Source organism: Tursiops truncatus, chromosome 18, assembly GCF_011762595.2.
Source record: "Tursiops truncatus isolate mTurTru1 chromosome 18, mTurTru1.mat.Y, whole genome shotgun sequence".
Lineage (NCBI taxonomy): Eukaryota > Metazoa > Chordata > Mammalia > Artiodactyla > Delphinidae > Tursiops > Tursiops truncatus.
In genome coordinates, this window is record NC_047051.1 from 7,687,188 (window position 1) to 7,702,515 (window position 15,328).

A 15,328-nucleotide genomic window follows, 5' to 3' on the forward strand; every position below is an offset into this window, starting at 1 on the left:
GTGGTAACCCTGTATCGAGCAAGTCTATAAGAACCATTTTCCCAAAAGCGTTTGCTCACGTTGTGTCTCTGTGTCACATTTTGGTAATTCTCGCAATAGTTCAAACTTTTTCATTATTATTTTATCTGTCATGGCGATCTGTGATCAGGGATCTTTGATGTTACTATTGCAAAAAGATTGCTACTCACTGAAGCCTCAGATGGTGGCTAGCATTTTTTAACAAAAAAGTATTTTTAAATTAAGGTATGTACATTGATTTTTTTTAAGACATGGCACACTTAACAGACTACAGCATAGTGTAAACATAACTTCTGTATGCACTGGGAAATCACAAAATTTGTGTGAATTGCTTTATTGCAGTGGTCTAGAACTGAACCCTCCCTCAATATTTCCGGGATACGCCTGTAGTTGAGAGCGAAAGTCAACTAAAGAAAACTATAGAGTGGCATGGACATATATACACTACCAAACGTAAAATAGACAGCTAGTGGGAAGCAGCCGCATAGCACAGGGAGATCAGCTCGGTGCTTTGTAACCACCTAGAGGGGTGGGATAGGGAGGGTGGGAGGGAGACGCAAGAGGGAGGAGATATGGGGATATATGTATATGTATAGCTGATTCACTTTGTTATAAAGCAGAAACTAACACACCATTGTAAAGCAATTATACTCCAATAAAGATGTTAAAAAAAAAAGAAAACTCTATTATGTTAAGTATGCATATTAAGGACCAGAGTGGCTTGAGACAATGGAAATTGTCTTATCATTAAAAGGGCATATTTTTGTTTATTTCCACCCTTCAACCCTTTAGGACAAGCCCATCATTCGGAAGCCCAGGTGGGTGACGGATGTCACCCGCACGCCACAGTACAACAAACTGATCCTAGGGACTGGGTGAGTGCCGGCAGCTCTTCAATGGCTAAGTGAATAATCGTTGGGCTATGAAATTCATTTCCATGTGTGGGTTTACACAGACACATACCCATCTGTGGTAATAGGGTAAAGTATGAAGACCTTAAAAAAAAGCTGCTGTGCAAAGAAAGCTATCACTTTGGCCTATTGCAATGATACTGTCCTTGCCTCAAACTGACAGGGCCCTCTTCTGGAATACTTCCAGAGTGAGAGAAAATGGTACCTTTTAGTACCATTTATTTTAGATTCAAAATAATATTGCCACTTTATTGTCCACCAAAATTCAGTCCAAAGTGATTTTATTTTTCAAAAAATAAAATCCACAGTAAAAAACAAAGAAAAAACGAAACAAAACAAGGCAAAAAACTATACTCACTGCTGGAGAGCCTTCAAAGAATGGGTCAGGCTGTTAAGGAAGATACTGAAGGTTTCCATCAATGGCAGCATAATGAAAATGAATGTGCAGCATCCCGGGTGCCAAGCAACTTCAGTAATGGGCCAAGGCGAGGGGCTGCGGCTTGGTGGGAAGGAATTTTGGAAAACTCCAAAACAAGGTTGAAGCAAAAGAAAGTTCAACACTGGAGCAGGGTGAACTGTGATGGGGGCAGTGGTGTCCAGGCTGAGGAATTAGGCTGTTTAGCATGGGGCTGGGGGCGTGGCTAAGTGAAGGGGCGGAGCTTGAATGTGGTTCCCACCACCCTGTCTGACTCCTCCCACCTCCTCTGACTCCACCCAAGCCCAAACTTGCCTCATTTAGAAGCCCCTGGTTTCCTAGGCTTCAATCACCTTAGCGAACAGTTAATACAACCTCACATCCTCCGGGCTATTAAATACAATTAAGTTTAAAGTTAAGTTTAATTATTAAAATATACTTATTAACATATTAATATATATTCTTATAAGTAATATTAACTATTAAAAAGCAACAAATTTGGATTTCTAAATTCAGCCCGGTTGGATTTTAAAAAGCATGCTCAGGAGTCAGGATGGCGGTGTGGGAAGACGTGGAGTTAGCGTCTCTCCACAACTAGGGCACCTGCCTGCCGCTGGTGGGGGACTCTGACGCCCAGGGAGACAGGAGGAACCCCCAAGTGAACCAGTAGGATGTTGGGGGGGCTGGGGGGGGGAAGAGAAGTGGAGGCCAGACAGGATCAGCGCCCCTGAGGCTGGGGAGATGAGGAAAGTCAGGCAGGAGGGACCCTCCGGGAGGAGCGAGAGAGGAGCAGAAGGCAATCACCTGGCCCACTTGGGCTGGGGAGTCTGCTGAGCTCCCAGGCTGGTACCCCCGCTCCAAAGCCCCCTCCAGGCCGCGTGGGTCCTTGGGGGCATAGGAGGGAGGCCGGGGAGATCAGGAGAGACAGGTGGGAGGAGCAGGAGAGGAGAGGAGGGTGTCTGCCCCTCCCACTCGAGCCCAGGAAGCCTGCTGGGCTCCCAGGTGAGGTCCCCTGCCCTCTGAGACCAGGGGTGGGGGGCACGCCTGGGCCCCTTCTGTTCCTTGAGCCTATGCCCCACCCCCCACAGCCCCAGGGCCTTTTCCAGCCCTGTGGGTCCTGAGCATAGGCCCCACCCAACACCCAAACCTCGCCCTTGCTTAGGCCCCGCCTCCACAGCCAAGGCCTTCCCCCCGCTTTTCTTTTCTTTCTTCTTTTTCTTTTTTTTTTCCTTTTCCTTCTTCCTCTGTTTTACTATTGTGGTACTGATGTACCTTATGGTTGTTGATTCATCTATATTTTTATTTTATATTCTTTCTAACATATCTGTTAGTTTCCTAGTCTAATTTTATTTTTTACTTTGTTATTGCTTTTTTTTTTTTTTTGCCACCCCACACGGCTTGTGGGATCTCGGTTCATGAGCCAGGGGCCAAAGCTCCTGCACTGGGAGCGCTGAGTCTGAACCACTGGACTAACAGAGAACCTCAGACACCAGTGAATATTCATCGGAGTGAGGTCTCACGGAGGCCCTCATCTCAGCACCAAGACCCAGCTCTACCCAACAACCTACAAACTCCAGTGTTGGAAGCCTCAGGCCAAACAACCAGTAAGACAGGAACACAATCCAACTCATTAAAAAAAAAAAAAAAAATGAGATCACAAAAAAATATGCCACAGAGAAGGAGCAAGGTAAAAACCTACAAGACCAAATAAATGAAGAGGAAATAGGCAATATACCTGAAAAAGAATTCAGAGTAATGATAGAAAAGATGATCCAGAATATCGGAAACAGAATGGGGGCACAGACTGAGAAAATACAAGAAATGTTTAACAAAGATCTAGAAGAACTAAACAACAAACAAACAGATGAACAACACAATAACTGAAATGAAAAATACTGTAAAAAACACAAATACATGGAAGCTAAACACTGAGCTACTAAATAACCAAGAGATCACTGAAGAAATCAAAGAAGAAATTAAAAAATACATTGAAAAAAATGACAATGAAAACACGACGACCCAATGCCTATGGGATGCAGCAAAAGCAGTTCTAAGAGGGAAGTTTATAGCAATTCAATCTCACCTCAAGAAACAAGAAATATCTCAAATAAACAATCTAACCCTACACTTAAAACAACTAGAGAAAGAAGAACAAAGAAAACCCAAAGTCAGTAGAAGGAAAGCAATCATAAAGGTCAGAGCAGAAATAAATGAAAGAGAAACAAGGAAAACAATAGCAAAGATCAATAAAACTAAAAGTTTATCTTTGAAAAGATAAACAAAATTGATAAACCCTTAGCCAGACTCATCAAGAAAAAAAAGGGAGAGGACACAAATCAATAAAATTAAAAATGAAAAAGGAGAAAACAAAACTGAATCTGCAGAAATACAAAGGATTATAAGAGACTACTACAAACAACTATATGCCAATAAAATGGACAACCATCAAGAAATGGACAAATTCTCAGAAAGGTACAATTTTCCAAGACTGAACCAGGAAGAATTAGAAAATATAAACAGACCTATCACAAGTAATGAAATTGAAACCGTAATTAAAAATCTTCCAAGAAACAAAAGTCCAGGACCAGATGGCTTTACAGGTGAATTCTATCAAACATTTAGAGAAGAGCTAACATCCATCCTTCTCAAACTCTTCCAAAAAATTGCAGAGGGAGAAACACTCCAAAATTCATTCTACAAAGCCACCATCACCCTGATTCCAAAACCAGAAAAAGATATCATAGAAAAAGAAAATTATAGACCACTATCACTGATGAACATAGATGCAAAAATCCTGAACAAAATACCAGCAAACAGAATCCAGCAACACATTAAAAGGATCATACACCATGATCAAGTGGGGATTTGTCCCAGGGATGCAAGGATTCTTCAATATACACAAATCAATCAATGTGATACACCACATTAACAAATTGAAGAATAAAAACCATATGATCATCTCAGTAGATGCAGGAAAAGCTTTTGACAAAATTCAACACCGATTTATGATAAAAACTCTCCAGAAAATGGGCATAGAGGGAACCTACCTCAACATAATAAAGGTCATATATGACAAACCCACAGCAAGCATCATACTCAATGGTGAAAAACTGAAAGCATTTCCACTTAGATCAGGAAAAAGACAAGGATGTCCACAGTCGCCACTCTTATTTAACACAGTTTTGGAAGTCCTAGGCACAGCAATGAGAGAAGAAAAAGAAATAAAAGGAATACAAATTGGAAAAGAAGAAATCAAACTCTCACTGTTTGCTGATGACATGATACTATATATAGAAAATCCTAAATATGCCACCAGAAAACTGCTAGAACTAATCAATGAATTTGGTGAGGTTGCAAGATACAAAATTAATGCACAGAAATCTCTGGCATTCCTACACACCAACAATGAAAAATCAGAAAGAGAAATTAAGGAAACAATCCCATTTACCATTGCAACAAAAAGAATGAAATACCTAGGAATAAACTGCCTAAGGAAGCAAAAGAGTTGTACTCAGAAAGCTATAAAACACTGATGAAAGAAATCAAAGATGACATAAACCAATGGAAAAATATACCATGTTATTGGATTGGAAGAACCAATATTGTGAAAATGACTATACTACCCAAAGCAATCTACAGATTCAATGCAATCCCTATCAAACTACCAGTGGCATTCTTCACAGAATTACAACAAAAAATGTTACAATTTGTATGGAAACACAAAAGACCCCGAATAGCCAAAGCAATCTTGAGAAAGGAAAATGGAGTTGGAGGAATCAGGCTCCCCTACTTCAAATTATACTACAAAGCTATAGTAATCAAGACAGTATGGTACCGGCACAAAAACAGAAATATAGATCAATGGTACAGGATAGAATACCCAGAGATAAACCCACACACATATGGGCACCTCATTTACGACAAAGAAGGCAAGAACATACAATGGAGAAAAGACAGCCTCTTCAATAAGTGGTACTGGGAAAACTGGACAGGTACATGTAAAAGAATGAAATTAGAACATTACCCAACACCATACAGAAAAATAAAGTCCAAATGGATTAAAGACCTAAATGTAAGGCCAGACACTATAAAACTCTTAGAGGAAAACGTAGGAAAAACACTCTTTGACATAAACCATAGCAAGATCTTTTTTGTCCCACCTCCTAGAGTAATGGAAATAAAACCAAAAATTAAAAAGTGGGATTTAATTAAACTTAAAATCTTTTGCACAGCAAAGGAAACCATAAGCAGGACAAAAAGACAACCCTCAGAATGGGAGAAAATATTTGCAAATGAAACAACAGACAAAGGATTAATCTCCAAAATATACAAGCAGCTCATGCAGCTCAATAACAAAAAACAAACAACCCAATCCAAAAATGGTCAGAAGACCTAAACAGACATTTCTCCAAAGAAGACATACAGATTGCCAACAAACACATGAAAGGATGCTCAACATCACTAACCATTAGAGAAATGCAAGTCAAAACTGCAATGAGGTATCACCTCACACCAGTCAGAGTGGCCAATCATTTTTTATATTGAGAAATACAGAGAAAAGTTGATGTATTTAGAAGGAAGTGATTGAAAAGCAAACCTGTAGCCGAGTGTGTTCCCATAGAAAAAAGCCAGGCAGAGCCCGTCCCCAGCGCCCCTCGTGCGCATGTGCAGTCCTGCCCTAGGTCCCACTCCTCCCCAAAGAGCTGCACGCTTGACTCCTCAGGAGGACCCCCCCTTCCGGGGGGTCGGGGGAGGGGGCATTGGAGCCTTTCCCTGTGCTGTGGGGCCCAAGGTGCCCAGCCTGGCCCAGTGGGGGCGGCACATGATTGAGTTGTGGGTGACTGATTGCTTTTTACTCACGCCATCTCGGAGAGTTTCCTGAAAGTGATATTTTGTGTTGTCACTGCTTTCAAGAAAGGCCACTTTGATGAGACAATAAAAAGGACAGCCCTGAGAGGACTCGTGCAGGCCCAGCAAAGCGAGTGCAGCTCCTCCCAGCGGGCTTGCCTCCTGCCTCTCCCATCCCCGGGCCAGACCCCAGCTCCCAGCATGGGGGGCAGGGCAGCAGGGCTGGGCTCCACCTGGGGCAGCTTGGGGACTCTGGCGAAGGCAGGACTTTGTGGTGGACTCAGATCTCAGTCCCTTCACTCATCTCTGGGGACCTGGGCAAGTCCAGTCTTCATTCTCAACTTCAGGTGGCCCACCTGCACGACGGAGATGATAAGGCTGGCCTCACAGGGCTGCGGTGAAGATGAAACCTGCGTCCTAGATGTAGGCGCTCACACTTCACCCAGCAGAACAGGTGCTCCTCACAGCCAACGCCCTTCCTCTTCCAGTCCCGACGTGCTGGGAGCGGCATGAACAACGCATGACTGCCCGCGGGCCCCCTGTGTCCTCACCATGGCCTCAAAGCTCTTCGGACCCCCTCCCGCTTCACTCGCTCCCAGTCTCTGGAGCACCAGCCTCCGTGGCCTCATTCAGTTACTCAGATGTCCTCAGCAGTTTCCCATTTCAGGGCCTTTGCCCTTGTTCCGTCTGCCTGAAGCACCATGCCCACCCCACCCCTATCTTTCTCTTCCGACCTTAATTTAAATCTCACCTCCTCCTTATCTGACTATGCGCCCATTGACCCTGTTCATTTTCCCTATTGTACATGTCATGGGCCTATGAGTATAGATGGTGAATTCTTTGTCTACTGACTGTCACTAGACTGGGAGGGTAGGAACCACAACTGTTTTGTTCCCCACTGTAGGTCTAACACCTATCACAAGGCATGGCACATAATAGCTGTTCAATACTTTTTTTAAAAAAATGAATAAGCAAACAAAGACTGAGACTCTGATGTCAAATCTCACTAGGATTTACTGGCAGGTGGTCTGAACTCTTTGTGCCTCAGTTTTCCTTGTCTGTAAAACTGGTAAATAAAAATAGTACCCAGCTCATTGGGTTGTTAGGAGGATTTCATGAGATAATGCTTGTCAGGTACTTGTCTGGCACTCAGGAAGGACACTATAAATTCTGGTTTCCATTATCATGATTAGGTGAACTCTTGACACGGGAGGGCTGAGTGGAGAGCACCCCAAATTAACAAAGGTTCCAGGGACACTGTGATCCCAGGACATCATGAAGACTTTGTCCTGTCCCACCACTCTTGGGGCTTGGAGCTGGGGGGTGAGGAGGAGTCTTTTGCTATAGGCTAGGGATTCAGGGATTGAACACACAGGACACCCAGCCTCAAGGAGAGCACATTCTAGTGAATGTGAATGTATAAATCTGCTGGGGCTTCCCCAACAAAATGTCACAGACTGGGTGCCTTAAACAATAGGAATTAATTTTCTCTCAGTTCTGGGGTCTGGGAAGTCCAAGATCAAGGTGCCATCCCCTTCTGTTTCTGCTGAGGGCTCTCTTCCTGACTTGCAGACAGCCACCTTCTCACTGTGTCCTCACATGGCCTTTCCTTGGTGTGTCTGTATTGGGGAGGGGCTCTGTAGTGTCTCTTCATAATCCTATCAAGAGCCCCACCCCCATGAACTCATCTAACCCTAATTACGTCCCAAAGGCCCCATCTCCAAATACTGTCACATTGGAGGTTAGGGTTTTAACATACAAATTTTGAGGGGACACAAACATTTCGTACACAACAGTGAATATTTACTGACTTGGGTTGTATACTCTAACCAGTCACCCCTCCCTTATTGAGGGAGTCACCAGGATGGAGCCAATGGTATGGGCCATGTACCAATCCCATCAACCAATGGGACTGTTTGTTGATGATGTCATTCTCTGAGAGCTTCTCTGTTGGACTAGGGGTGAGGTTCAGGATACCCTGCTCCACTGATGTGGAGACTAGTTTTCTCGTTCTGGCATTTGCCTTCTGATATTTAGCTTCCAGACACACCCAAAAGAAAATGAATTTGAAACAGCACTTAAAACCCCCACAGAGCGGGCATGGGCATGTGTTGTGGGGTGGGTGGGATGTCTCTGTGTCACCCCAAAACCTCACACAAGGATTGCTGGCTTGGTTTCTTACTGAATTCCAGCTAAGCAGACAGAACGTAAACTTTGCATTTTATCTCCATTTCATCTCACCACCCCCTCTCACACCCAGACCTAATCACTTACAGCAATATTAGAACCAACGTGGTATTTATCATAATATCCTGGGAGAATAGTGTTCTGGTAAGTACAATGACAGCTAGTTACAGAGACTGAAGGCTCCAGGGAGCATTAATCATGGTGTCTGAGTGCATTTGTGGGAGCACATTGTAAACTAATTGCCACGTGCAAAACTCACTCTATTATTACCTTTAATATACAATTTCACACACAACTTCTTTTCTGTTGCTTTTACACCCTTGTAGACACACTCTAAGGTATGTCTCAGCCTTAAAACTCTTAGCTATAAAAACAAAACAGGAAGGCAAGAGAAATACTTTTGATGAGTGATAAATGTATCTGCCTAATAGAGCCCTTAGATCATAGAAGACGTTCAATAGCTATTTTTTGATTAAATAAATATGTAAAAAATAAGTATTTTTTAAATCTCAGCTTGATTTACTGCTAATTTGTCTGCTAACCTAGGGCAAGACATTGCCCTCTTTGAACATAAAGTAAACTAACAATAGAAGAAGGGGAAAAAAACCCACTGTACTAAGGGATATGACATTACTACCCCAGAGGATTTCTTGGAAGAAAACTTTATTATGTTGAGATACTTTCCTTCTATTCCTAGTTTGTTGAGAGTTTTTATCATGAAAGAATTTTGAATTTTGTCAAACACTTCTTCTGCATCTATTGAGACAATCATGTGATTTTTATCCTTCATTCTGTTAATGTGATGTGTCACATTAATTGATTTCTGCACCTTGAACCATCATTCATTTCAGTGTGCTGTTGGATTTAGTTTGCTAGTATTTTGTTGAGGATTTTTGTGTCTAGATTCATCGGGGATGTTGGCCTGTTGTATTCTTTTCTTGTGGTGTCTCTGTCTGGCTATGATATCAGGATAATGCTGGCCTTATAAAATGAGTTTGGAAGTGTTCTCTGCTCTTCAATTTTTTGGAAGTTTTTGAGAAAGACTGGTCTTCTTTTTTTAAATGTTTGGTAGAATTCACCAGTGAAGTCATCTGGTCCTGGGCTTTCAATTCAATTTCTATACTAGTTATATGTCTGGTCAGACTATGTATTTCTTCATGATTTAGTCTTGGTAGATTTTGTTTCTAGGAATTTGTCCATTTCTTTTACGTTATCCAGTTGTTGGCATATAATTGTTCATAGTAGTCTCTTGTGACCCTTTTTATTTCTGTTGTATCATTTGTGATGTCTCTTCTTTCATTTTTAATGTTATTTATTTCAGTCTTCTCTCTTTTTGTCTTAGTTAATCTGGCTAAAGGTTTGCAAATATTGTTAATCTTTAAAAAAAACCCTCAGTTTTATTGGTTTTTTGTTTTGTTTATTTCTTTTCTAGTCTTTGTTATTTCCTTCCTTCTGCCAACTTTGGGCTTAGTTTGTTCTTTTTTTTAGTTCCTTCAGGTGTAAAGTTACACCTCACCCTGCACGTTCAGGGACTCACAGCATCCTGTCCCTCATCCTCTGCCATGTGCCCATGACACCATCACTGCCAGCCTTCACTATCTCTCACTGAACCTAATACAATAACATCCTAAGAGACAAATCTTTTCCCTCTATTGAGTCTTCATTATACCAACCTGTGTGACATATACTTTTTCTTCCCTTGACCTTTGCAGTAAATCCCTCCCTGGTTCTCCAACTCCTCCTGTCTTTGTCCTCCTCTTCCCTCTCACATGCTGAGAGCCCCTCAAGTCCTAGCCTTGGCCTTCTCCTTCACCACATTATCTCCTTCAGTATTATCTTTCCTTTTTGTGGCTTTGGTATGATTTTAAATCTACTTCTTGACCCCTGTCCTCTAAATCCTAGCTTCATCTTTTTTTTTTTCTTTTATAAATTTTTATTTATTTATTTATGGCTGTGTTGGGTCTTTGTTGCTGCGCACGGGCTTTCTCTAGTTGCAGTGAGCGGGGGCTACTCTTCATTGCAGTGTGCTGCAGTGGCACACTGCGGTGGCACACTGCAGTGGCTTCTCTTGTTGCGGAGCACAGGCTCTAGGCGTGTGGGCTTCAGTAGTTGCGGCACGCAGGCTCAGTAGTTGTGGCTCACAGACTCTAGAGCGCAGGCTCAGGAGTTGTGGCACACGGGCTTAGTTGCTCCGTGGCATGTGGGACCTTCCTGGACCAGGGCTCGAACCCGTGTCCCCTGCATTGGCAGGCGGATTCTTAACCACTGCGCCACCAGGGAAGCCCCTAGGTTCATCTTTGAGTGGGTATCCTACAGGCCTTTCAAAACTGAAGTGTCAAAATACAACAGCCCTCCCCCCGCCACCCCCGCCCAGATTCTGCGGTGTTTCCTATGTTTTCTGTCCTGATTACAGCCTCCATCTCATCATTCAAATTGAGAACCTTGGAATTCCCTGTGGTTGCTTCCTCTCTTCCTCATCTTTTACTTCCAATCACTAACGAATTCTTGTCCCTTTTCTCCTCTCATTTCTGTAGTCACTGCCCCAGTGTGGGTGGGAGCAGTTGCTTGCATGTTCTAGTTGATTGGCTCACAGCCTCCAGTCTCTCCTCTTTGCAACTTGGCCCACAAACTCTAGACAGCTTTGATTATGCTCTGCTTACACTCTTGAACAAATATCAATGATATTGGGCCCGTATCCCAGTGGGTCGAGGCCTTTTTGGACACTGATGCTTGTCACATGATCTGCACTCCCTCCCAGCTTCTTTGAAGTACGAAAGTGATCAGAATCACCATTGTTTTCTGGGTTTCATCCAGGTTGATGTTAAGACATGCCTGGCTCTCTCAAGATATGGTTCATCCCATAATGGCATCCCCATGATGCCGCAGATGAGACTTCTCACATAAGTGACAGAATCCCAGCCACCCTTCAGTGCCTTAGTACAATCCATTGGTCCAGGTCAAGCATGCACTGAGTATAAACAGCTGCCTTCTTTCCTGAGCTGAGTTATGAATTGGGAGCCTTGATGATCCACTTATTTTATTCCTGGAAGGCTGATATCTAGAGAGGAAGAATCTAACGTCAATAACTAGGGACACGTTCAGTGTGATCTCTTATCTTACTGGCCTTTCTCTCTTTTGCCACCTAAAAACAGAAACACTGATGAGCCCTTGTGGACAGTTGTCATTGGCCTCAGTCTCCCCATCACCTTTCATAACTGGACTCCACAATCCTCTCCATTTTGAAGGGGGAAACCAGGAGATGTATTCTACGCTTTAGCTCACTGTGATCCGGACGGAAAAAATATGGAGATGGTAAGGTCATTAGGATTTAGAATACTAAGACTTGTCAGAAATTGACTCACTTATCACAATGCTTTGCAATTTAGAAAGGTTCAAAGAAATGAAATCTGGAGCCAGTCCAAGCCCTGCTGGGTGCTTCCAATTTCCTGGCCCCCCTGTTCTTTCCAGCGGCATATGCTGAGTACGCCCTGGGTCTGGGGCCCTGTCCTAAGCACTGTATGAAAGCTTCAGGTTATTAGATGTGAAAAAATGCTCTCCTGAATCCCTGGGCTGCAGCTAGTTGGATAAGATTCCTCTAAACCTAACTCTTAAATGAGATGAGAGCCTTGCTGCCCTTACTGAGATTAAAACATACAGATTAGCTAGAGAGATTTCTGAAGAAGGGAGGAAATTATCAGTCCTAAATTGGACCTTTTTTCATCTTAAAAAAAATCAAAGATAGTCCCTCTGAAAAACTCAATCCTTCTAGATTGTTATCGCCCATGTCTATCGCTGTTACTGAGGCACAATGAAATGATTCGGATGCCTCGAATTCCAGGAATTTGGTCTCTTGCCAGAGCTGCAGAGTGATATGAATAATTTCTGGGCTCTGATATTCAGGATGGATGTATTTCTGGGATTTTCTTTCTTTCTTTTTTGGCAGAAATACCACTGGAGTCTCTCTCTTAGAGAAGTTGGCGATTTCACACTTTGAGGCAGGCTCGGAGCCTCCTTTCAGGGTAAGCCACAGCAGAGCAGAGATCTCCACTTCAGGCAACTCTCTCCATTCTTTAAAGTCTTGTTGTAAGAAAAATATGCCAACATCCAAGGGCAACAATTTGTGAAAGATAAGCCAGCGGTGCACGACACTTTGTTTCCCCTGATCTGAATGTACTTAGAATAACGGAGCAAGTGTGAATCTTAGTCTGTAACCTTGGATGTGCAAGAAGGATAACTTACTTTAGTTTCCAAAACTCGAGTTCAATTCTATTCTGAGCACCCACCATAATATCAGTCACTGCAGGGGTTCCCCCACCCACACAGTGCCAGAGTTCGGGGGGCGCACTGGTGGGAAGCCGTCACCAAGGCCCCTTCACGCCTGAGGCTGTCTCGTACACAAGACTGCACCAGGTGGCACGTCTGTCTGGAGCTCCACGCAGCCACTTTTCTCACGTTCCTGGGGAACCACTGCTCCCCAGGCAGCCCCTCTGGGAAGCTGGGCTGCGTGCCCACTAGGACCCTCAGCCCTCTCTTCCTGCCCCTCCCTTGTGGTTCTTTTGCTCTTACTCTTCCCCCAGCCCAAGGAGGCTCTCCTTCGGCTCTGGGGGAAATCCTCCTCCCTTTACTCTGTCCCCACTAGGACCCTCCTGCTTGCCCATCCTGCTCCAGGTCTCTGCGTGCCTTACTGCTCTTTGCACACCCCAAGCACACGTGCACCTCAGGGCCTTTGCATTGGCCATCATCACCCCCAGGAGTGACCTTCTTTTCTGAAATCCATGTGGTTCAATGCAGTGTCACCCACTTCTCCGAGAGCCCTCTCTGACCATGAAAATACACTCTCCCACCCCCAGACCCAAATTTGCTTATTCCTTCACCCTGCTTTATTTATCTCCATAGCAATTAGCATTATCTGACACGTGATGTATTGATGTGGCTCTTTGTTTATTATCTCCTGCCCATTAGAATATGAGCTCCACAACGGCAAGACCTTCTCTATTATATTCCATCAGCCTAGAACAGCACTGGGCACCTGGTATATAGCCAATAACTATTTGAAGAATGAAGGAATGAATGGCGTGGGGGGAGTGCCTAGCCAGTGACAGACACTGGGCTGGTCACCAACATTCATTCAACAGGATGACAGAGTCGAGGGCGGGCGAGAGGCTGCCCTGAGTTTGGCTGGGTGACGGAGGTCCAGAAATCAAGGAGGCCACGGGCAGTGGGGAGTGTGTGCTGGGAGCCCTGTGACGTCCAGGTGAGGCTGCGATATTGGCTGAGGCTTGGAGACAAAGCAGGCGAGGGCGAATGAGGGCCGCCCTGAGGACCGTGGGTGCAGAGTGCAGGTCAACCCACGGCATCCAGTAGTGCTGGACAGTGTTCTAGTCTAGGCTCACGGTGACAAGTGTGGGGGCTGATCACAGAGAACTCTGTAAAGAGTGCCTTCTAAGGAAGTCCCATCCACACATGCGCGCCAGGCATTGTTTGGGTGCTGGGAACCCAGCAGGAAAAGAAACAGGTAAAAGCTCTGCTCTCAGGGGACTTCCATCCTCGTGGAAGGAGACAGGCAATGTCCAAGCTCAATAAGGAGTGAGTTAGGGAGTGAGGGCCAAGGAGAACAAATATAGCATGGAAGGTACTAGAAAGTTCGTGGGTGGGGGGATAGGCAACGCTCACTAGACACTGCTGGGGGAGGGAAAAACACCAGTGAGCCACAGGGGTTGCAGGCAAGGATGTATGACTCAGGAAGCAAGATCCTCATCTGAGAATGGACATTGGGAAGAAGCGTTGGAGATTTTCAGAGAAAAGAGGAAGTGTGACATGGTCTTGGAGAGTGGGAGATGAGGGATGGCCGCCAGGAAGCACTAAGAACTTATTTGTGGTTTGTGGTCATGGATTTGAAGTCGGACCACTCAGCACAGCGGTGTGGTTCGTCTCCAGCCACATTTTCACATGCGTGCATGCAGAGGGTGGGTGGAAAGTCAGGTTGAATCAGGGGTGTACTTTTGCCAAGAAAGAACGGCAACAACAAAAGAGAGAGTTGGGGGTATATAGAGGAAGTGGTTATAACTGACCATGGAATTTAAGCCAGATATGAAGGAAAATGAGGCATGGAAGGGTCAGGGGCAGTGAAAATGTGTTAGGATCAATGGATTGAAAGTCCTAAGTTAAAGCTGGAGTATAGTGCGAATACATTAGAAAGACTGGAGGTAGGATGTTTGAAATGGAGATCCTGGAGGGGTTCCAGGTATTACTAACAAAATCAAGGGTACGACCGTGGCAGTGAGTGGCTGAAATACGGTAGAAGACAAGACTATTAAAAGGTAGGTCAAGCAAATGAGAAACCAGTAGACTGGGCAGATTATTTATGATATTCAAATCCCAAGAATTCTGAAAAGTGTTGTGCTGGGGAGAATGGCAATGTGTGCAAGGAGTTGAATTTTATATTTTAAATCTTCTATAAAAATATAAGGGGCTTCCCTGGTGGCGTAGTGGTTGAGAGTCCGCCTGCCGATGCAGGGGACACGGGTTCGTGCCCTGGTCCGGGAAGATCCCACATGCCGCGGAGCGGCTGGGCCCGTGAGCCGTGGCCGCTGAGCCTGCGCGTCCGGAGCCTGTGCTCCGCGACGGGAGAGGCCACAACAGTGAGAGGCCCGCGTACCGCAAAAAAAAAAAAAAAAGGGAAAGGAACTATGTTCCTCAATGGGAAATTTTAATATTGTGAAGATTTTACCTCTCCCCAAATTAAATGTCAACTTCAGTGGAATTTCAATCAAAATATCTAAGAGATTGCTTTGAAGCTCAACAAGTTGATTCTAAAGTTCATCTGGAAGAGTAAATATGTGAAAATAGCCAAGAAAATGTTGAAAAAGAATAAGGAGAAAAGACTGGAATTACTGGGTATCAAAGCAAGCTGTTAAGTTAAAGTAAATGAAAGAGAAAAGATACTGGT

General features: G+C 44.2%; 1 long non-coding RNA gene across 1 annotated transcript in view; it reads right to left on the bottom strand.

Annotated features, from left to right (window-relative positions):
* Positions 1-15,328, bottom strand: part of LOC117308808 (uncharacterized) — a 143,134-nt gene that overhangs the window by 58,500 nt on the left and 69,306 nt on the right. The gene's annotated exons all lie outside the window — the stretch shown is intronic.